At 37.5% G+C, this 23791-nt stretch overlaps 1 protein-coding gene across 1 annotated transcript in view; it reads right to left on the bottom strand.

Moving 5' to 3' along the window:
* The window catches only part of Lrrc8c (leucine rich repeat containing 8 VRAC subunit C), a 98176-nt gene extending 75607 nt beyond the window's left edge, over positions 1-22569 (bottom strand). The window contains exon 1 of the mRNA XM_046461415.2: positions 22324-22569. The gene's annotated coding sequence lies outside the window, so the exon portion shown is untranslated. The remainder of the gene's footprint in view (positions 1-22323) is intronic.
* Between the last annotated feature and the right edge of the window lie 1222 nt (positions 22570-23791).

Here is a 23791-nt window from a genome sequence, read left to right as displayed (position 1 = left end):
GTGGCTTCATTATTATTTTAAAATAGACATCAGTTTTAAATTTCACATACAGTAAATATCTACAGAAAAACCTATATAAAGCTCTTTGGAATCTTTAATAATTTAAGAGTACAAAGGCCCTGAGACAAATGTTGATAAGAATTTCTCTATGCTGCAACCAAAGTGATCCTTTCAAAATCCAAGTTAGATTAAGACTCTTATTTGCTCAGAACCCTCTAGTGGCTCCTCATCTCATTCAAAATAGAGGTGGACAAGACACTTTGAAGCCTACCCGATACATCCTTATATTTGCTGTCCTACTGAGCGGATCTCCCTCCTTCAGACGTGGGTATCTTTCTTCCTCTTTCATGTCTTTGCTTTATGAGCCAGATTTTTAATTTTGCCCCTTTCCAAATACTGAAATGCTTACAAATGCATTCCTGTTCTGTGATAATGCTACTCCACATTGTGGTGCATTTGTTTACCCTGTCTCTTCTTTCACAGTGTAAGTCTGCAGGATCAGTGGCTGTGATCAATCTGCTCAAAGGCTAGTCGACCTGGTGGTTCGTACCCAGTGTGGTCTCAAATTATCAGCACCAGGCTGATTTCAAGAGATTATCCAGCTAACCCATCAGGCAAGACCACACTAAAACCATGGCAGAAAGCTGTAACTTGCTTCTATTTTTAGTTCTTCCAAAGACCCAGCCTCTGTCAAAATTTGTGGAAAAGCTGTCTACTTGATGTCTGACAATTCTTTCTGGCCACTGGAATTCTTATGTGCAAGTTAAACTTCTATTTTCAGAAGAGATGCACAACCGCTCTTTGTACTCAGTTGGAGATCCCCTCATACCTGCAAGTAGTTACTAAATTTTTCCTTAACTTCCTCATCTTAGCGGAAACAGCTCAATTCCTTTCATTTTATCTCTCTATACAGAGTCTGTTTCCAATGCCCTAATTCTTTTTGTGATGGTCTTCTGATTCTTTTCCAAGTTTTTCATCTTTCTATTTGTGAAGTCCTAAGTTAAACAAGCTATAAGAGCTAGTGTGATAACAAAAGGTTCCTACAGTTTACTTTTCTTTTACTGCACCCTAGGGTATGCTTTTAAAAATGGACTATTACATTGCCTTGTTAAAAAAAAAAATGTCCCAAACCTGTTTGATTTTATTTACAACTTCCTCCCAGAAAGAAATTAATATTCCTATAAAACTGCTTAAGTAATTGATTCCCATGAACTTTAATAACACTGAGAATTATTCTGGGAAATTAGTTGAAACACACAGAGTTGACCAGCTGTCAACCAAGAGTTTATCGACCTTTAACCAATCCAATTTCTTTTGCTATAAAATATCCTTACCAAAAGCAAATTTTTGGGCTGGGGATGTAGCTGAGTAGTACAGTATGTTAGCATGTGCAAGGCCCTGGGTTCAACCCCAGCACACACAAAAAGGAAGGAAGGAAGGAAGGAAGGAAGGAAGGAAGGAAGGAAGGAGAGAGAAAGAAAGAAAGAGAAAGAGAGAAAGAAAGAACAGATCTTTGAATTAGCTAGTAGAGAACTTTTCCCTTACAGTAAGTTTGTTGTAAATCTTTGACACATATTAACAAACAAGTTTTCTTTATTGATTTTTTTTATAAATGCAGAGATAACTCTGTCCTATAAAGGTAGAGATAGCATATACTTAAGCTTGACAGATCCCATGAGGTCTATGTTCCATATTCTGAAAACAAAATAAAACCAAAAAACCTACTCTTTAAAAACATAAAAATGCAAATACTAATATTAATAAGTTGACCAGACAAAATCAGTTTGCAGACCCAAAACCACATGGGCCACAGTTGTCAATGTCTATTCTAGTTGCTCTTAGAAATCCCACAGAGGCTTGCTCACCTCAAGAGAAGCAGAGCTGTCAGCAGCCTCTGGCTCAAGATACTTTGCCATGAAAGAGATTTGATGGTGTTTCATGGTGTTTCTCTTCCTGATTCTGGCTTTTTTACTGAGATATGGCAGCTAGAGCACTTAAATGTCAATCTAAAAAGTCATCTGAAAGTGCTCCTATTCTGCTGGGCTTAAGATTGCTTGCCATCTAAATTAGGAGTCTGGAAAGTTGTTTGGGTCCTAACAATTGGTTAAAATGAGGTTGCAGTTAAAACAGAATTCTGTCCCTAAGATGGAATTAGAAAGGTTTTAAAATACATAGGTAACCTAAGAACAGAAATAAAGAGTAGGCCCAAAGCCTCTGGCCCATGTTTTGAGTTTGAGGACTTCCATGGCCAGTGTCTTGTATCTGACATAATACAAATGTGTATTGCATTACCAAGAAACAACTAAAACTCTTAAAAATAAGGTTTAGGATATGCCAGTATGAATTGTTTAAAAAAGTATAAAAAAAACCTTGGAATACGGCAAAGGGAGAACAGTATATCCTTTCAATGTAATACTGAATAATTATTTAACTGGGCCACCCAAAGATTATTTAGGGGAATATGCCCTTTTTTGACTTGCTAATTACTTCTAGTTAAATTCCAGACTTGTACATTTTTTGTCCAGTAGAAAAGAAAATTCAACACAATATGACTTTTATTTCTTTGGAGTACACTTGCGAGTTTATATATACCCTAGCAATGTTATTCTAACATTCTTTAAAAAAATAATTCCATGAATATTGTTTGAATCAGTTTTGTCATACTGTTGGCTCCTTCATTTATGAGTAAAATAAATCTTTGACATGTTCATTCTACATTTGTCTGAGCCATATTTAATTTTTTGAAAATTATCTTCTGACAACATCCAGAGAAGCCTTAACTTGTCTTGTGTTTTGCCTGCCATGGGTTCATTTGTGTATATAGCTCCCTCTGAATTTGCATTTGTCTTATAATTAAATCTGTAGATGGGAATTGGCTCAGAGGTTTTCTGTGCATTTGCCTGTCTATAAGCAGGTTTTTTTTTTTTTTTTTGGTCAATGAATTCTTTGGGTACCTACTCAACCTTCAGCTTCCCACTTGCTTAGAACATCTTTGCAATTGAAGGTTACAGGAGCACAGGAGTTTGTCCTGTCTTAGAGAACACATCATTACCAAATGGATTCATTTTGAAATGAATGGAGACGTCAAATCTGCCTGGATGGTTACACAGAGGGTGAAGAGAAAGGGTTAAAGGGCACGGCTGCCAGGTCGGCAGCTGACAGTGAATTAAAAGAAGAGCTCTAAATAGACCTAAGCAGGCCTGAACAGATATAATCTGTAATCTATCAAGACACGTCCTCCACCAACATCCCTGGCGAATAATTTGTGACTGAAAGAGTGTTAATTACAGAAGGATGTTTTACTTTTTTTTTTTTTTCTGATTGTACAGGTTGCAGAATCACATTGGTCATGCAGTCACGTATATACACACAGCAATAATAATGTCTATTTTATTCTGCTGTCCTTCCTTTCCCCCCTTCCCCTCCCCTCCCCTCCCATCACTTCTCTCTACCCAATCTAATGTGATACACTTCTTTTTTTTTTCTCACATCGCCATACATGTATTTTGTGTAACGATGAGGGTCTCCTTCCATCTTCCATGCAATTCCCCTTCTCCCTCCCTTTCCCTCCCACCTCTCTTCCCTATCTAGAGGTAATCTTCTTCTCATGCTCTTCCTCCCTACCCCATTTTGAGTCACCCCCCCTTATATCAGAGAAGACATTCGGCATTTGTTTTGGGGGGATTGGCTAACTTCACTTAGCATAATCTTCTCTAATGCCATCCATTTCCCTGCAAATGCCATGATCTTGTTATTTTTTAGTGCTGAGTAATATTCCATTGTATATAAATACCACATTTTTTTAATCCATTCATCCATTGAAGGGCATCTAGGTTGGCTCCACAGTCTAGCTATTGTGAATTGTGCTGCTTTAAACAATGATGTGGCTGTGTCCCTGTAGTATGCCGTTTTTAGGTCTTTTGGGTATACTCCGAGAAGAGGAATAGCTGGGTCAAATGGTAGTTCCATTCCCAGCTTTCCAAGGAATCTCCATACTGCTTTCCAAATTGGCTGCACCAATTTGCAGTCCCACCAGCAATGTATGAGTGTACTTTTTTCCCCGCATCCTTGCCAGCACTTGTTGTGTGACTTCATAATGGCTGCCATTCTTACTGGAGTGAGATGGTATCTTAGAGTAGTTTTAATTTGCATTTCTCTGATTGCTAGAGATGGTGAGCATTTTTCGTGTATTTGTTGATTGATTGTATGTCCTCTTCTGAGAAGTGTCTGTTCAGGTCCTTGGCCCATTTATTGATTGGGTTATTTGGGTTTTTTTGTTTGTTTGTTTAACTTTTTGAGTTCTTTGTATACCCTAGAGATTAGAGCTCTATCTGATGTGTGAGGGGTAAAAATTTGTTCCCAGGATGTAGGCTCCCTATTCACTTCACATATTATTTCTCTTGCTGAGAAAAAACTTTTTAGTTTGAATTTGTCCTATTTGTTGATTCTTGGTTTTAATTCTTGTGCTATAGGCGTCTTATTAAGGAATTTGGGGCCTAACCCCACGTAATGAAGATTAGGGCCTACTTTTTCTTCTATTAGACGCAGAGTCTCTGGTTTGATTCCTAGATCCTTGATCTATTTTGAGTTAACTTTTGTGCATGGTGAGAGATAGGGATTAAATTTCATTTTGTTGCATATGAATTTCCAGTTCTCCTAGCACCATTTGTTGAAGATACTATCCTTTCTCCATTGCATGCTTTTAGCACCTTTGTCTAATATAATGTAGTTGTAATTTTGTGGGTTGGTCTCTGTGTCCTCTCTTCTGGATGCCCTCTCTCACCACTTCTATTCAACATAGTTCTTGAAGCACTAGCCAGAGCAATTAGTCAGACGAAAGAAATTAAAGGTTTAACTATAGGAAAAGAAGAACTTAAACTAGCACTATTTGCTGATGATATGATTCTATACCTAGAAGACCAAAAAGGTTCTACCAAGAAACTTCTAGAACTAGTAAATGAATTCAGCAAAGTGGCAGGATATAAAATCAACACCCATAAATCAAAGGCATTCCTGTATATCAGTGACAAATCCTCTGAAATGGAAATGAGGAAAACTACCCCATTCATAATATCCTCAAAAAATAAATAAAATAAAATAAAATACTTGGGAATCAACTTTAAAAAGAGGTGAAAGATCTATACAATGAAAATTATAGAACCCTAAAGAGAGAAATAGAAGAAGACCTTAGAAGATGGAAAGATATACCTTGCTCATGGATAGGCAGAATTAATATTATTAAAATGGCCATATTACCAAAAGCACTTTACAGATTCAATGTGATTCCGATCAAAATCCCAACGGCATTCCTTACAGAAATAGAAAAGGCAATTATGAAATTCATCTGGAAAAATAAGAGACCCAGAATAGCTAAAGCAATTCTAAGCAGGAAGAGTGAAACAGGTGGTATCGCTATACCAGATCTTAAACTATACTACAGAGCAATAGTAACAAAAACAGCATGGTACTGGCACAAAAACAGGCTGGTAGATCAATGGTACAGGATGTTTTACTTTTAGAAGTTCTCTTCCCTCTTTCCACAGAGAAATCAACTGGACTGTCTTTTAAATTAATGGAGGTTACATTTTCCAGTTAGAAACTATCAAACACTTATATGTATCTAGAATAATGGAATCTGAAAAATTCACCCTCCCCTGACACACAACAAAAAGAGGAAAAACAATGCAGTTTGGAGTTAATGAATGGTGTACAGGTTACCAATTTTTAATGAACAAAAATTATGAAAATAGCTTATGGTCAGCTTTCAGCCACCCTTTCTCTATTTCTTAATCAGAATTTTAAAAATCCAAAATATGACATTTTATTAGTGTTTTAATAATACTTTACACACAACTAGGAGTGAATTATATAAAATTTAAAATTCAATTGATAGCCCTAATAATGATGAATACTCACACAAATTAAACTATTTTTTTACATTTCATTAAAAAGATACTTAAATGTTTTAGCAGTTATTTGATTGTAGTTTGGGATGTGATGCAAAATTATACCTAGTTTATATCAAAATGTCCAATTTTACATTTTTATCCCAGAGAATGGAAATGAAGTACATCCACACAAAAACCTCATAAATGTTTATAATATATATATATATATATATATATATATATATATATATATATATATATATATATCTCCATATATATCCCAAGTGGAAACAAACTCAATGTCTATCAGCTGATGAAGGGATAAACAAAATGTGGTATGCCCATGCTATGGAATACTATTTGACAATTTAAAAAAATGGAGTAGTAATGCATGCTATAACATGGAAAACTTCAAATGTATGCTAACTGAACGAAAGTTACTATTAACAACAACAACAACAACAAAATCATGTATCATATCATTTGTAGGAAATGTCCTGAATAGGCAAATCTATAGAGACAGAAAACAGACTAGTGGCTGCTTACAGCCTGGTATGATTGGGAATGGGGAATGACAGTTATTGGGTGCACATTTCTTTTGGGGATGATGAAATGTTCTAAAATTAGATTATGGTGATGCTTGTATAACTCTGTAATTATATTAAAATCTGATGATTAAACATTGTTGACTAATATGATGGTATCTAAATTGTATCTCAATAAAGCTGTTGAAATGTGTTTTAGTTCAAGTACTTTATTTATTTACTGGTACTGGAATTGAACTCAGAGGCACTCAGCCACTGAGTCACATCCCCATCCCTATTTTGTATATTCTGTAGAGACAAGGTCTCACTGAGTTGCTTAGCATTTCACTTTTGCTGAGGCTGGCTTTGAACTTGTGATCCTCCTGCCTCAGCGGACCAAGCTGCTGGGATTACAGGCATGTGCCACTGTACCCAGCAGTTCAAGTTCTTTAGTTCATCCTACTGTTCTCTGACAGGATGCCCACTTAACTGGAAAGTGTTAACTTGCTTGTATCTCAACAACACTGAATTGTAACTAGTGTCTGTTTCTTTAATGGTTGTAAATTTGAAGCAATGCTGTAATGTGAGATTCATGAAATGTCACATTTCTTTAATAAGTCTTTTTTTTTGGGGGGGGGGGGCAGGGTTTGCTAGGGATTGAAATCAGGGCCTTTCTTGTGCATGTTGGTAAGCACTCTGCCACTGAGCTATACCCCTAGACCTGATAATATGAACAATGGTTATATTACTATTTGGTGATAATACAAATTATAATTCAAGTTAACTAATTTTAAGAGCATGAACTAATATTAAAAGTAGGCAATTATGAATAATCTTTGGCAAAATAATTATCATAGAGTTTTAACTTATGTATCATACCTACACATAAACACATTGTGTTCTTCATAACATTCAAGTAAGACTATAATCCTTGTCTTATAATATGCTTTATAAAACTACTTGAATCTTTAAAAACTGAAATTTAAGACTTTAAAAATATTGTCATCCACCATGGTTTGACTGATGTGACTTACATGAAAAATAACATTGAGATAAAATTACTTTTTAAGTAGTTAAGAAGGATAGATAACAGTAACTCCAAAAGAAAAAAAAATATTTCTAGAATTGATTTTCCTCAGTATAATATATTTCCTTCCTGTATGTTGTACCCAGATGGCAAACACTATTTTTCTCCACATTGAGCCCAAATGTGCTCCTTCCGAAGGGGCAATTAGCTTTCCTGCTTTTGTGCTGCCTTTTGGTATTTCAAAATTATAAGTAACTACAATCAAACAAATATACCAATAAAGATTTCTAGCCTCTAGAGAGATTAAAATTCTAACACTTTTCATATACCTTCTGATATAGTTATTAGTTAATAAGCCAGCTGAAACTATGGCCTTCTCTTACCCTTGGGCATCTATACTCTCATCTAACATCATTTTAAAATGTTGCTGTAATTTTGAAAACATGTTTCAAATTTGGAGCAATAAAAACAGGAGCAGGTGCCTTTATGCCCAGAACATACAGGATAGACACCAGAGACACCAGATAGCATCTAAGTAGCACCAAAGTTTGCTTTTCTCCTTTAATCCAGGCTGTGGCACCCACAAATTACAGGATGCTAGAAATAATTACTTTTCATTTATCTGCTCTTTATTTCCTTAATTAGGTCAAGAAGAGGTGTTTCTGTTTATTGCATTCATATTATAGGAAAAGCTTTTAAGTGAAAAAAAATAGGTAAAATAGTGTTAATGTGATTATGTTATTAGACACCCTTTCAGGATAAGTAAAATCAAATCCATGTTTGCATACAAGGACTGACTGACACAGTGGTTATTAACAGTTTTACTTCTAAGTTCTTTTTTTAAGTTAGAGATTAGCGTGGCCCTTTATTATTTTTAATTATTGCTTTGTAGATTCCTTACAATATGGAACCTTAATTTCTAAAGCCTGTATGCTTTATTGCCAATATTTGTCTTTTTTAAATATTTTTTTAGTTGCATATGGACACAATATCATTATTTGTTATGTGGTGCTGAGGATCGAACCCAGCAACAACCCTAAACCCAATATTTGTCTTTAACTCTTTTTTTTTTTCATCCTTATAGCACTGGCTAGCTTCCTGTACAATGTTGAATGGAAATAATGAAAGCAGGTATCTTTGCTCAATTCTTGATTTTAGAGGAAAGGCATTCAAAATTTCACTTTTAAGAATAATGATAGCCATAGGTTATTTTTTTTAAAGAGAGAGGGGGGGGAGGAAGGGAGGTGGGGGGAGAGAGAATTTTAATATTTATTTTTTTCTTAGTTTTTGGCGGACAACATCTTTGTTTGTATGTGGTGCTGAGGATTGAACCCGGGCCACACGCATGCCAGGCGAGCGCACTACCGCTTGAGCCACATCCCCAGCCCAACCATAGGCTATTTTAAAACAAACGAATTTTTTGAGACTTAAATGTTAAAGAGTCTTTATCATTTCAGCGTCATGAACAAATGTTAAAAATGTTGAGTACATAATAAAGTTTCCTCTGTTTTCCAGTATGATAGTCACATAGGAATAGTTTACAGATTTTTGTACTTTACAGGCTACGACTTTAGTATGGCAAGTATTGTTGTTTTTCAGGCAGAATATAAAGTTGTAAGAAACGTATTTTAGTTTAAAAGGTTAAGTCAGTTTAAACTAACAAAAAAGGTAAAGCAAAGGTACACAGGAATGCAACAAAATCAGTGTAGGATGTATACAAAAGATTTAGAACACATATTTTGGTATACCCTTATATTGATTGATTTTTGAATGCTAAACCCCCCTTGCATTCTTGGGATTAACCCCTTGTCTCTTAACTTTCCCTTATAGGAACATTTTTGGTTAAGAATAAAATTTTTGTCAGACTTTATAAGTTGTGCTTTTCAGAGAAACCCCACCCACGCAATTTATTTAATTTGTCAAGTGTATTGGGTCTTCATTTTTCACAACATTTCCTTGCTATTCTCATCTCAATGACACCCCGCTTTCATTCCTGATATTGGCAATTTGGGCTCTCCATTTCACCCTCTCTCTCTCTCTTCACCTCTTTATAGGTTTTGCTAGGGTCATTAAACTTTTCAAAGAACTGACTTTGGGCTTTTTTTAGTTATTTTGTATCATTCATCTGTTTTCCATTTTATTAATTCTATTATTTAGTCTATTTTTAATTCTATTAATAAGTCTTTCCTTCTATGTTGGGGGCATTTCATCTAGCTTCTTATAGAGATTAGGATCACTGCCATCAAGTGTTTCTTTTCTAATATAAACATATCAAGCTCTATAAAACTACATCTATTTCCTAAATACCTATTATCTATTCACCTAGCAACCTACCTATGACCTGCTTTAGCTACGTCTTATCATTTTTTCCCATTATTTTTGATGTAATATTTTTATTATTCAGCTTGAAATATTCTTAAATTTTCTTTGGCCTGAAAGGTCTGTGGAGGCTTCTCATTTTATTTACGAATCTTTGATACTCTTCTAGATATCGTACTGATTTCTAATTAAATTCTATTGTGGTCAAAGAATACACTACAACATTCAATAATAATATTCTGTGCCTTTTTTGAGAAAAATTTAGTCTTCATCCATATTGTTGTCATGTCTGAAATGTATTTTTATTTTCTCGAACTTTTTATAGCTTTCTCTGCATCTTTGGTTTCCAGTGGTTAGACTATGGTGATATATCTAGGGATAGTTTTGTTGTATTTAGGCTGCTTGTACGTGCTTCTTGGATTTTTCACCAAATTTTGGAAATTTGTTTCTTCAATTTTTTTTTCTGTTATTCTTTCCATTTTCCCCCCTCTCTTTTCATTGCTGGATGTTGTTATACTCTTAATGTTGTCCCACATGTCATTGTGGCTCTGTTCAATATTTTTCAATCTTCTTTCTAGTCTGCAGATTGTATAATTTCCACAGAGGTATATTTAAGTTCTCTGTTTCTTATTTGCTCTCTTCAATTTGGAATTAAGCCCATTGAGTAGATTTTTCATCCTAGATTTCTATTTTGTTGCTTTTTATAGTTTGCATTTCTTTTGCAAGGGTCCTCCATCTGTTAATTCATTATGACTGTATTTCTTTTCTGATTGCTATGATAGCAGTTCAAAAATAATAATCTGTTAATTCAACATTTATCTCAACTTGGAGTTAGTTTCTATTGATTATTCTTTGTCTTAATTATAGGTTAAATTTTTCTGATAATTGATTCTTACTGAATATTCTGGATGATAATTATGGAAGTTCTGAAGTCAGTTTCTTTCTATTGAAAAGAACTGATTTCAGTTTTAGCAAGCCATAGCATGGCTACAGTCTAACTCTGCACTGTCTCCCCTAAGGTGGGTGGCAGCTGAAGCCTACAGTCTGCACTTTCAGTTCTCCAGCTCTGGTCATCAGTTAGGTTCCAGGGATTCTCACCTTTCAAGAGCACTTTTTTAAAAAAAAATTATTTCTTATTTTTAAATTTTAATTTGATATACACAACATCAGAATGCATTACAATTCACATGACACATATAGAGCACAATTTTCTATATCTCTAGTTGTGCACAAAGTAGAGTCACACCATTCATGTCTTTATACATGTACTTAGGGTATTGATGTCCATTTTATTCCCCCTCCCTTCCCCTCACACCCCTTTGCCCTATCTAGAGTTCAACTAATCCTTCCATGCCCCCTCCCAACCACATTGTGAATCAGCATCCTTAAATCAGAGAAAACATTTGGCATTTGGTTTTGGGGGATTGGCTAACTTCACTTAGCATTGTATTCTCAAACTCCATCAATTTATCTGCAAATTCCATGATTTTATTCTCTTTTAATGCTGAGTAATATTCCATTGTGTATATATACCTCATTTTCTTTATCCATTCATCTACGGAAGGGCATTTGGGTTGGACCCACAATTTAGCTATTGTGAATTGTGTTGCTATAAACATTGATGTGGCTGTGTCCCTGTAGTATGCTGTTTTTAAGTCCTTTGGTTATAGACTGAGGAGTGGGATTCCTGGGTCAAATGGTGGTTCCATTCCCAATTTTCTAAGGAATCTCCATACTGCTTTCCATATTGGCTGCACTATTTTGCAGTCCCACCAGCAATGTATGAGTGTGCCTTTTTTCCTTGTCTCGAGAGCACTTTTGAGGTCAGGCAAAGACCAGCAAGGAGTTTATAATGTAGATTTGAGGGATTTCCCTTTTAGGTGATTCCCTTTTTTCTAGAATTTCCCCTTCATTTTCCAGCCACTGTGGAAGGCTCAAACTGCTCCCTCTGCTTTTTCAAGTCAGCATGACTACAGCATTTGGTTTGAGATTTCATAGCTCTGGGCCGCAGGAACTGGGTAAGTGTTTCAGAAGAAAATCCATGATTCAAATCTCATTCACTGCAGTTCCTATTTCTCAAGGATCAGTTCCCTTCCAGTTCCAACTTGCTTTTCATTGCTTTCCTGTGCCTTCAAAGAGTTGGGTTTCATATTTTGTTCAGAGTTTATAACTTTCTCTGCTTGAGAATTAATTAATAGAAGCTACTCCTCCACTGACATTTATTTTTTGAAAGGTATTTGATACCCTCTCCCTTTTTCTTCTTAATCTCTTTTTTTTTTCTTAAATATTTTTTAGTTGTCAATGGACCTTGATTTTATTCATTTATGTACGGTGCTGAGAATCAAACCCATTGCCTCACAATGCCAGGCAAGCACTCTACCACTGAGCCACAGCCTCAGTCCCCTTCTTAGATGATCTCTAACCTTTAATTTAGCAGGTTATTTCAGTGAATTTGTAAGGTATCTTTTTTAAAAGTTGTAAAACCCAAAGAGTTCTAACTTACACATATTTGATACTTTGGTTATGTTCATAGCTACTTAAAAATTTCAATCTGTTTGGTATATTACCAAATAACCCTATTTTAGGAGTTGAGGGATTAAATTTTTCATAATACGTCCCACATGAGCATATTCTTTAGAATTCTGGAACTTACAAAATTTCCAATATCATGAAAGACAACATTCTGCCAACACCATGGTGCATGCCTATAATCCCAGAGACTTGGGAGGCTGAGGCAGGAGGATTGCAAGTTCAGGGCCTGAGCAACTCAGTGAGGTGCTAAGCGACTTAGCAAGACCCTGCCTCAAAATAAAAATAGCTGATACAAAAAAGAAAGAAAGGAAGGAAGGAAGGAAGGAAGGAAGGAAGGAAGGAAGACATCATATATGGAATAATAGAAAAAGTTCTGACCATGAATTAGTAAACATAATCTTTTTAATAAAGGCCAACTTTGAGAAACACAACTAGTTTTTGTTAAAGATCACTTAGATAAACTTTATTCTAACTACTAAAGGCAATACAATCTTATCTGTAGATTAACTTTACTATTATGGAATCTATGTTCCCCTAGAAAATGTGACTCAAAAGTTTGTCTCACCTACAAAACCATGCAGAATGGCAGTCATTAGTATGCAAATTGAGACCCTTTATGGCTCCTAGTAATGTGGTTATTTGCATAGGTTCACTAAGATTCTGTTCTCCTTCCTACTGTATATAATTTAATAAAACAAATATGTAGTATGTGGTGCCAAAAGTGTCACATTTAGAGATTTATTTAGTTTGGCATGACGACCCACTATTAAGGTATTAGTGATACAAATTACAAATGGTAATGCCTACAACATCCTTCCAATGACCTACTCTATAACCTTCAGAATCTCAACTTTTTAGGAAGTAAAGACTGGAACTTCCTAGCAGGACAAGAATCTTAGGGGGAAAAGTGGGTCCTTAAGAAAATAGGGTTATCACAGTGAAAAATACCATAGACAAAATCTGATGGAGATAAATCACATACTTCTTGGATTCTGGTCTTGGGAGTAGATAAGCTGAGAAGAGAGTAAAATGTAAAATGTAAAATGTAGCTTGAAAGAAGCAATAAAACTTGTATTCTAGAGTCTCAGCAAAGAGTTAACTTCTTTGCCTTTGTAGTTGTTCAGTACCACACAGCAATGAACTTGATTACACAAGATAGTTTAAATGGTGTGATAAGCACCTCTTGCTGTACCTTTTTAAATAAAACACTCTAAATAGGACAGAATACAGAAAACATAGAAGTCCATGTCCATGCATTATTGAAATAGATAATACTGAACGTGTTAGACTACACTTTGAAAAAAGTCTTCCCTAGTTGAGGGTGGTGGCACATGCCTGTAATCCCAGCAGCTGGGGAGGCTGAAGTAGGAGGATGGTGAGTTCAAAGCCGACCTCAGCAACTTTGCAAAGCCCTAAGCAACTCAGTAAGATCCTGTCTCTAAATAAAATATAAAAAGGCTGGGGATGTGGCTCACTGGGCAAGCACCTCTGGGTTCAATCCCTGGTTTAAAAAAAAAAAAATCTTCCCTGATGTAGAATACCAGAGCAAAATAATCATGATTGTGAATGTACAGCATAAATAAAGAAATCTGAAAAGTGTATTAGTAGGTCACAAATTTAATGACCTCAACATAAAAAAAAAAAAAAAAAATGGAATGAGGTGAATGGATCTTTCCTTGACCATGACAGATTTGTAAAGACTTTCTAAATTGAGTGACTTAAAAACAAAAACTTTCACACGTGATCTGGGACAGAATCTACTTGTTGGGAGAATTCACACTCTCTGGTGAAGAAAATTAACATTCCTGATAAGATGCTTAAGAAATTTTAAAAATTAACTCTAATTAGGATAGCATTTATTCCTGGAAATCAGTTACCTAGCCATTCAGTTGTTAGCTGTCAGTCAAGAGTCAAGTAGTGACCCTGAACCCACGTTTTAAAATGTAGCCTGACCATCTACTTTTTAAAAATCAAATGTTCCTAAGAATAATTTTTGAATGGACCTATCAGAACTCTTTAAAGATATAAATAAAACTTTGCTCATAAATTATTTGTCCAAAAGGTTGTTTTCTAAGTTTATTAGTTATTCAGCACCATGCGCTTTTACCCTAACAGCACATAGTCATTCTCTATCATACATTTCATTCATTTATTCATTCAGAAAATCTATTCTGATCTTTTGCAATATGTTGTGTGCTGTTCTTAACACTTTTCTAAATACAACAATGAACATAATAAAATCAGCATCTAGTACATTTGTATGGTTTGTTTGCTTGTTTATTTTTCTTTAAGATACCAACCTGTATTTACCTTCAATTTAATTGAACTGCTTGTTTTTTTTAACTATTTCCTTTCATCTTAATTTTATTAATATAATTTTGCCAAGCTTATCTCAAATACTTGCTTTAACACCAGTACACTGTGTCCAATAGGGAGTCATTTATATAAATATCAGATATATATTTTATTTTATGCCATCCAAATCCTTAGAAAAATGTTGAAACATAAAACTCAGATCCCCACCCCCCAGACACACATCTGTAGCTACTCACTCCTCAACTGATAACCACTTTCAATGATCAGTTACAATGATCCACACAGCTGTGCTTTAGCTGGAAAGGCAAATGTGCTGGACAGTGTTTCCTAACTTTACTGATAAGCACACGGTTCTAGACCTTGCTAATGTCAAGGGCGAAAATATAAATTAGCCTGATGGTGTTTTCTTAATGAAAGCATTCTTCAAATCTTCAAAAACATCCAGGTATAACTGACTAAATAATCATTTTTCTACAAATTAGATTTTATTTTCCTATTTACCAAACAAAGGGAGATATTTAAACAAGTTTTTAATTTTCATAAACCTCTAAGATATTTGAAAAAGACTACTAAGTAATTTTTATAAATTTTGACAAGTTCTTAAAAATCTACAGATGGAACCCACGGGACCCAGGAGTTTTCACATATTTAGCTTATTTAGCAACTTACACAGGATTTACTCAGATGTCCTGACTTTATGCTTTTTTTTTAATATGCCAGTTTATAATTAACTTTTGTATGCTTTCTCCTAATTTTAAATCACAAGTAGAAATATTTACATATACATTTTAGTGTCTCCATTAAGAAAGGTGATTCAGGGCTGGGGCTCAGCGTTAGAGCGCTTGCCTAGCACATGCGAGGCCCTGGGTTCAATCCTCAGCACCACATAGTAATAAATAAACAAAATAAAGGTAGCGTGTACAACTAAAAAATAAATAAATATTACAAAAGAAAGAAAGAAAGGTGATTTCATACTAAAATTTCATTACCAGAACTTAAAATAGCAGAGAAGGAAATGAATGTACTCCAAGAGAGTAGGTAGTAAATGTCCTAGGGATTCAATCCCCAATACCAAACCAAACCAACAAACCACTAAATACTAATGACACAACTATTTCTTGAGCAGCTCCATCCCAGGCACTTTGCAGTGCTGCTGACAGGGTGGTGCCCAACACAGATAAGGTTTCTGGCTCACTGAGCTCCAAACATCAAACACAGAGAAAAGTTGTAATATATATATATATATATATATATATATATATATATATATATATATATATATATATGTTTTTAATTGTTTGAGAACAAAGGAAAAGGAAAGGACAATATGGTTAAAATAAAAGCTGAAAAGATGAGAGATGAGTAGTTGTGGGGGTAAGAAACATGCCAGGGCACAATAGGATCCAGATGCTGAAAATAGCCAACATTTAAAAAGATAAGGTAGCTCTTCTAGTAACTTCCAAGATTAGACATCAGGAGGCCAGGCTTATACTCCCTAGGGAACCTGTGCAACGAACCAGATACAAAAAGCCAAGAACAACTTCAGGGGCCACACCCTCCCCAGATATCTACTTGCTGTGAACGGAAATCTTTTTTTTTGCATTGCTAGAGATCGAAAACAGCACCTTGCATATGCTAGGCAGGCACTCTACCACGGAACCACACCTCTAGCCCTGAAGTGTTTTTGACAGGTGACACAGTGTTTCATAATTATAAACATGTGGTTTAAGGTGTGACTTCTCTGATACAGACAAACTAGTTTATCTCATATGTAATTGAACAGCCACAAGAATGAATGGCTAACAGAGCATTGTCAGGATCATCAGAAAAAAAAAAAAAAGGAAATTAAGTATTCGAAGTTTGGGGAAGGCTACTCATGCAGAAAACAAAAGGATGCAAGTAGAGGTGGCTCTGGGAGATAACTTTAGGAATTTAATTATTTTGCCAATGTGAAATTGGAGCAAGTAGGAGTCTTACATTTTTCACATGTAAATTTCAGTTTAAGATAAAGTGTGTTTATTTTATAGAAGGAAAACCAAGTAGCAATATAATTGCAGAGGATTTGTAAATTAATGTACGTGGTGCACTCATTCAAAACATATTGATACACTGACCATTCTTCATGTTTTTAGCTGTATATGGCTCTTTGGTTATTTCTGACATAACACTGAACCATGTGACACCCATTTGTTGGGGTGGGAAGACATAGTGTAAAAAAAAAATCTTAACTAATGATTGTGGTCCATCAGGGTCCATGAACAGATTCATAGTAAAATATATCTGCAGTATTACAATTTCTCTTTTAAAAGGCTTGTGCACTGAGGATGATCGTGAAAAGTGGGTTGAGAAACATTTCCCTATGCACTCCAGCACGTTCTCTCTTGTACTGCAGACTTTGGAGCAAAAACGTTTGGTTTAACCAAACTAACTTTCCTCTTTGTTCTACCTCTATAGCCTTCTCTGGCAATGGGAATAGCTTTGGTTCTTCTGAGTCTTTAGAAAGTTTCTTTAAACAATGTCTAACTCTCCAGAACTTCCTTGATGCAAACTATTTTGGTTATCTGAAACATTTTTAGTTACCTCCCTAAGCTTTAAAACAGCTTTCTTATGACTGATTTTTGAGTTTTGCTGAACTTTCTGAACCCATGTTTCAGTTCCTCTATCAACTGTCATTCAGTTCTACACAACAGTCTACAGAATCACACTTTCAAAAGGATATCCATCCAGGGTGTGGGGTATAGCTCAGTGGTACTGCACATGATCAGCATGTATAAGGTCCTGGGTTCCATCCCCAGCACCCAAAACCAAGCCAAACCAAATAATAACAACAAACCCATCCAACACCAGAAAATGTTCCTAAATTTGCTCCTAAAACATTTCTAAGTAGATAGTTGTTTTTGTTGTTGTTTTCGTGTCTGATATTTAAAAAGACCATACTCATTCTCTACTTTTTAATAATTAAGATATTTTCAATATATTCCTGAAAATTACCTATTTTAGATGAAGCTCTGAGAGGTACCCTCTTGTCCTTCTATGCTAACCCTGGGAGCAACGGGGAGTATACTCATGTGCCAGACGTGTAAGGCTATATTAGTTTGTCTCCTTTCTTGCCCTGCCTGATGCATGTCTCTTTCCTATTTTAATAGTAAAGGAATGGTCAATATCTAGTAGGTCTCAATCATACAGTATTTTGGTCATACTTCATTTCTTTTGCCTCTTCGTTTTTACTTATTCCAGCCCTAACTGTGGTGAGACTGTCTGGGTCTTCCTTCTACTTATGCTATCTCTCCTCAAGGTCATTTCTGGCTGTAGCCTCCGCACTGGGCCACAATTAGTCCTACTTCCAACTAAACTGGTTTGAAATCTTCCTCGCTTATCATCTCAAGCTTCCTTCCACTCAGGTAAATTCAGTTCCTAATTAAAGAAATCCACCTGGACCATTACCCTTCTACACTGCCAAAGTCCTCAAATATTGAAGTACTTAATATATTTGCAACCTAAGGTTTTTTTAAAAAAATAACTTTATTTATTTATTTTTTTAATGTGGTGCTGAGGATCAAACCCAGTGTCTCACACATGCTAGGCAAGTGCTCTACCACTGAGCCACAACCCCAGCCCTTAATATGGTTTTTATATCACACTTGGAGCAATTTATTAATGAAATTTTCCTATCTGCTGTGGCGCCTAGTGGCCTAGTGGCCTTAAGAATCATGGCCTCCGAGGAAATGTAATGTCAGTTAAACTATCGGAAAAGGCTGAAAGGAACAAACTTCAAAATGATGAGGAAAGTGTCACTAACAATCATGTAATAGAAACAAATAATTTGGGTATGTTTCCTAATTATTTTAGGATCTCTTTCAAAACATATGATTTGTTTTTCATTCAGGAAATAAAAATCTTTGAAGTGCAGTCCTATGTAAAGAATATAAAGAAATAGTGAAATGTCCCTAACCTTAGTTTTATATACTGTACTTCTTGGGAAAATAGCTTGAAAAAAATATTTTTTAAAAGCATGAGGGTATGTGTTATTTGAATTAGAAATACACTAAGGATTCAGAGGGAGGCATATGGACTCAGGAAGGAGGTGGAGTTTAGGCTGTGCTTTGAAGATGCAGAATTTCAGCTAGCAGGGGTGTGGTCAAGAGTGAGGTTGAGGGGGGCAGATACTGCCATTGTCTGGTGCCTTGAGTGATAAGCAAAGCTGAGAATCAGAAAAGGCAGAAAACAGGAAGTGTGTTTGCTAAAACATACAGATTCCTGTCACTGAAATACTGCTAGTAAAGTTCTAAAAAATATGCAATGTTGGGCAAAGGAAAATCTACAAAAGGGCAGTATATATTTCTAATTCAAGACTACAAAAAAAGGATGTGATTCAAAAGTTAAAGATACTAAAATCTGATATAGACTTCAGTACAGCTGTATAAAGAAGGAATCTGTGCTTTGCATGTGTAATTACATTTAATCCACACAACAACCAGCTATGTAGGTTTTATTAATTCCATTACACATGAGGAAAGGAAAACCAGGGCTTACAGAAGTTCAATAATGTAAGCTCCTTTGTATTCCTGCTAGGCAATTGAGGCAAAATATGATAGCAGCTATTCCTTTAATAATCCTATCTTGAGGATACCCTTTTTACTCCATGCCAATGATTTATACCTTTTTAAAAAAGTAAGTGGATTCAAGAACATCTCCATAGTAATGTCACCCTCATTGGTTGTAATAAGCTTTCATGAGTGGTGCAGGAATGGAGATACAGCCAACACTCCAGGTATGATGTGTGAACTCTTGGGAGTAGGATCCTCTTCTCCATGTAGAAGACAATAGCTGATGGGCAGGAGTGAATAGTCCATTAGGCCAAGTTTTAATTCATTCATTTAATAGAAATCTGTGGCAAGAACATAGATTTTTGAAATAAATGGCTCTGACTGAAAATTAGAGTCCTGCTGGATATTAGATACATGCAAAACCTTGGACAGATTACTTTCTCAACCTCTGTTTCTTCATATAGACATTATGTCAAGTCAACAATAAATTAAGGTAGGAATAATAAGAGCCTTTGGATAATGAGAAAAAGTGTATCATTAAGACTAAAGAGGCAGGGCCTGGTGGTGCACAACTGTAATCCCAGTGACTCCAGAGGTTGAAACAGCATGATCCCAAGTTCCAGGCCAGCCTGAGCAACTTAGTAAAATCTTGTCTCACAATAAAAAATAAAAAGGGTTGGGGTTGTAGCTCAGTGGTACAGGACCAGGGGTGGGAGGAAAACAACAATAACAACAAAAACAAAACAAAACAAAAAACTAAGGATGTTTGTTCTCATTAGGCATTAACTTAGCTCTAAGGTATTTGGAAAGTCACAAACTGAGCTCCTTTCTTCTGTAAAATGTGGATGGCCATCCATTCTAGGGGTTTGTTATAAGAATCAGAGATAATGTGTTAGGGACTTGGAGCAGCCAGACTATATTGTATAGCAATACATCATATAAAAAATCATTAACACCTGCTTGCCAAAATAAGGTATAGTTTCCATTTCATTTCTTTTTAAACTTAGGCTTTATTCTAAATGTACTGGTGACTATAACTTAATAATACTATACACTATTGAAAAGTCACAACAGGGCTGGGGCTGTAGCTCAGCAGGAGAGCACTTGCCTGGTATGTGTGAAGCACTGGGTTTGATCCTCAGCATCACATAAAAATAAATAAATAAAGGTATTCTGTCCATCTACAACTACATTTTTTTTTAAAAGTGATAACAATAATTTGGCAAAAATTGAAACTTAGGAATTAAAACAGTTCTAATTTTGTCTTTTTTGTTGTTTATAACTGTCTCATTTTTACAGATAAACTTCATATAAGTGAAAAAAAATATTCATTTCTCTTACAGCACTTAATGTAGTCTTTCACTGGAAGCATTCCCTTAAAAACATTACATAAGCACCTCATTAATTGAACAAATTCATTAAATAAAACTAATAATCACTTCATTAAATATTAATAAAGATATTAATTAAATTTGAAAACAGACTAGCATCACTAACAAAATTATCAAAACTTCACTAGTAAGAAAATTGTTAACTGTGCTTACTGTCTTCTATACAATCACTGGGTTGTTGGATCCTATCTACAGCAAATCTATTGTGAACCATAGAAAATATCCACCTTGACATCTGTTCCCCCTGTCCTTCCTAAAGAAAACAAATAGACCCCAGGACAAGACAGAATTTAAGTTAGTCATTCCACAGGAAAGCAAATCTGTTTTACACCTTTGGCCTTTCCTATTTAAGCAGTCACAAGAAATGCAAATATCAAAGATTAGAACTGTATAAATCTAATCTGTTACCTTAATCCACACATCCAATATGGTTTATGAATCTGAGCAAATTCTGTCAAATTCAGGCTACATTTTGGGTTTTCTACAAATCATTAGAAAATAAAGAGAATATATACATGTATAAGACTGACCACGCTGTCGGTTTTGCAGTGTTGGGACAACAGAGAGAATTACCTGTCCAGGCTGAAGCCTTATCTGCTTTAGGAAACCACCACATCCCTGTCCAGAAATGTGACCGTTTGTTAAGGCTACATTTCTTGTACTACTGAAGTCTTCTAAGAAGTATGTGACTAAAATGGAACTGTGATTTTCTCTACCCATTCCTCTCTCCTCTGAGGTTGTGTTAAATAGGGTAATTCAAACCTCCCTCTGCCAAATGCCGGCACTCCTACGAAGATTGATTGGTTCTTATTTTTTACTTTAAGGAGGATGGTAACCTGAAAGTGTTCCTAATTGGTTTGCTGGGAGTTTGAAACACTTAAGGAATTTGAAACCTAGTGAAGTTTGGCCCTCCGATATATCCGCATAAGGATGTGGATTAAGTGCCTGGATAGATACTGCAAACTCAGGTACTGTGCGAGGTTTTAAAGAAACTGTTTGAAATCTGATGTACACGGGCAGGCGTGGGTGAGGGTGGGAAGAATTGGTTGAGCAAGAAAAGAAAGGCATTAGCATCTAGAGAGCACAACCTGGAGTTGCTAACTCCATCCCTAACCACCTCCTTGCTGGGAGCTAGCTGAAAAGAGGCAGATAAAGAAGGCTCAGTCTGGGGGTGAGGGAGAAGCAACGGTCCTAGTCTCAATCGCTGGCCTAAACACCAGGCTTTTGGGGCCCGCCGGATCCCGCGAAGCCCCTCTCCCGTCTCTGGTACTGCAGGTGAGGGGACAGTGCTCTCTTGTTCCCTACAAAGACCTTCAAATTCTCCTCCACACCCCACAAAGTGCTAACTTTAGAGGCTCTAGGATGGCAAGGAGAGAAAAGACCAGAAAGCGCAGGCCCCCGGGGTCTCAGGGATCTTCCAGGTAGGAAAGAAAGAGGATGGATCGCGTTTTTTTCCCTCGTGTGTCCCCCCCCCCCCAGCAGAACCTGCTGTGGCCGCGCTGCGCTTGGCGCCAGGCTGGGGTTCCTCGTGCGGACGCCGGTGCTAGCGTGAGATGGGTGGGGTAGGGGTTGTCGGGTTCCTAAACAGTAGAACCGATGGTTCCAGGCACCGCACGCTGGGCAGGCGACCACATTCTGCTTGTCCCAGGGCCAGGAGAAGGCAGAAAAGCAAGCAAGGCAGGGAGGGCGAGTCCTAGCTCCAGCTCTCCTAGCGGAACGAGCCCGGTGGCCCTCTGCGGGCCGCCCCTCTCCATCCCTCCACGGTTCCCCAGCCCTTACCTCTGGGTGCTACGGTGTCGGCACGAGAGGGTGCTGGGGAGCGGCGAGCTGTCTCCGGGCCGGGCTTAGCGGCAGCCAGCGATGGCGGGGTCGCCCGCGGGACCGCTGCTCATGGCTTGTCGCGCCCGGAGCGCTGCAGCCGCGGCCACCGCGGCGCCTTCCTCCTCGTCCTCTTCGCGGGCTCCGAGCCGGGACGCAGCTAACGCCCCAGCCCTGCAGCCCTCCTCCTCTGCGCCTCCCCGGCCACGGACGGAGCCGCCTCCAGCGCCGCCCCGCGTGCAGCAGGGCCAGCGGCAGCCAGCGCCGCCCAGCGCCCGGCCCCGGGGTCGCCGCCGCCGCCGCCGCCGCCCGCCGAGCTGATTCCGCGGTGCCAGCCCCGCTGTGACGCAGGCAGCAGTGCCCGGGAACTTCCTCCCCTGCAGAGACCACCCCGTGCCCGCAGCCGGCCAGTGAAGATTGCCGCCGGCCGCCGAGGACTTTATTCAGGACAGGAAAAGAAATTTCTCCAGCCGCTTCGAGATCGAGCCACTCCGGTCTCTGAGCTGCCCACCTGGCGAGCTCTGCCGGGGGAATTGGCTGTGTCTGATACCACCTCCACTCCTCATCCCTAACAATGCGCGGAAAACCAGTGGCTTCTGTGCGCGCAGCGTTTGCTCGGTTACCGCAAGCTCCTCCCTTGGGTAAGTTGGAGCGGAGCAGCCACCACTAAAAATAGCTCTTCTGGGAAATCTTCTAAAGACCGAGGTCAGGATGGAGAGGACTCCTCGGCAAAGAACGGAAGGGGGTCCCTGAAGAACCGAAGGTGGAGAGGATGGAATTACACTGAAGGAGAAAGGCAAAACTAAGTATTGCTGGACCACGAAATCGTTGAGCCCCTTGACTACCAACACTCCTTTCCTGCAGGAATTCCCATCTGCCCCACACTACCAGATGGGCTCCTGGATCTCTAAGCAGCAGGTTCTAGGGAGACTCCGTTTGCAAACTCCGCCTACGATTTGTGTTGTGCATAAAGGAGTTGACCCAGGCACACCAAACCACCTGTTGTTTGGAGCGAATGGGGAGGGAGTTCTTCATTTGTTGATCTGAAATCTTTTTCTCCTCCACATTCCCCGTCCCCCCCATCCCGTCCAGTATTTTAGGATGAAAAAGCAAACTCTGACTTCTTGAAAGCTAGCAGTTCTCTGCATGGAAAATCTAATGCTCAGTTTTTAAAAATGTAAGACAATAGTAAAAGTCTTCTGAGAATACTTCATCAATGCCAGCTATTTTAAGAGCACCAAAAATTAAACTGTTGCTCTATCCTGGCAGTTTGAGAGAGACAGATGTATGTGAGTGGAGAAATTAATAGATAACTAGTTGTCTATTTTTTCACCCCACTTCTATTTCTAAGTCAAAATGATTTTCCCCCCCAAAAAAGTTGTTCCTTTGGGCTTTTAACTGCTGTTTTCCTGCTCCCCCATCAAAATAC

The sequence above is a fragment of the Marmota monax genome, unplaced genomic scaffold, assembly GCF_021218885.2.
Source record: "Marmota monax isolate L192 unplaced genomic scaffold, Marmota_monax_Labrador192_F-V1.1 WCK01_AAM20220418_F8-fsc00070, whole genome shotgun sequence".
Lineage (NCBI taxonomy): Eukaryota > Metazoa > Chordata > Mammalia > Rodentia > Sciuridae > Marmota > Marmota monax.
This window is presented reverse-complemented; position numbering and strand designations above follow the sequence as displayed.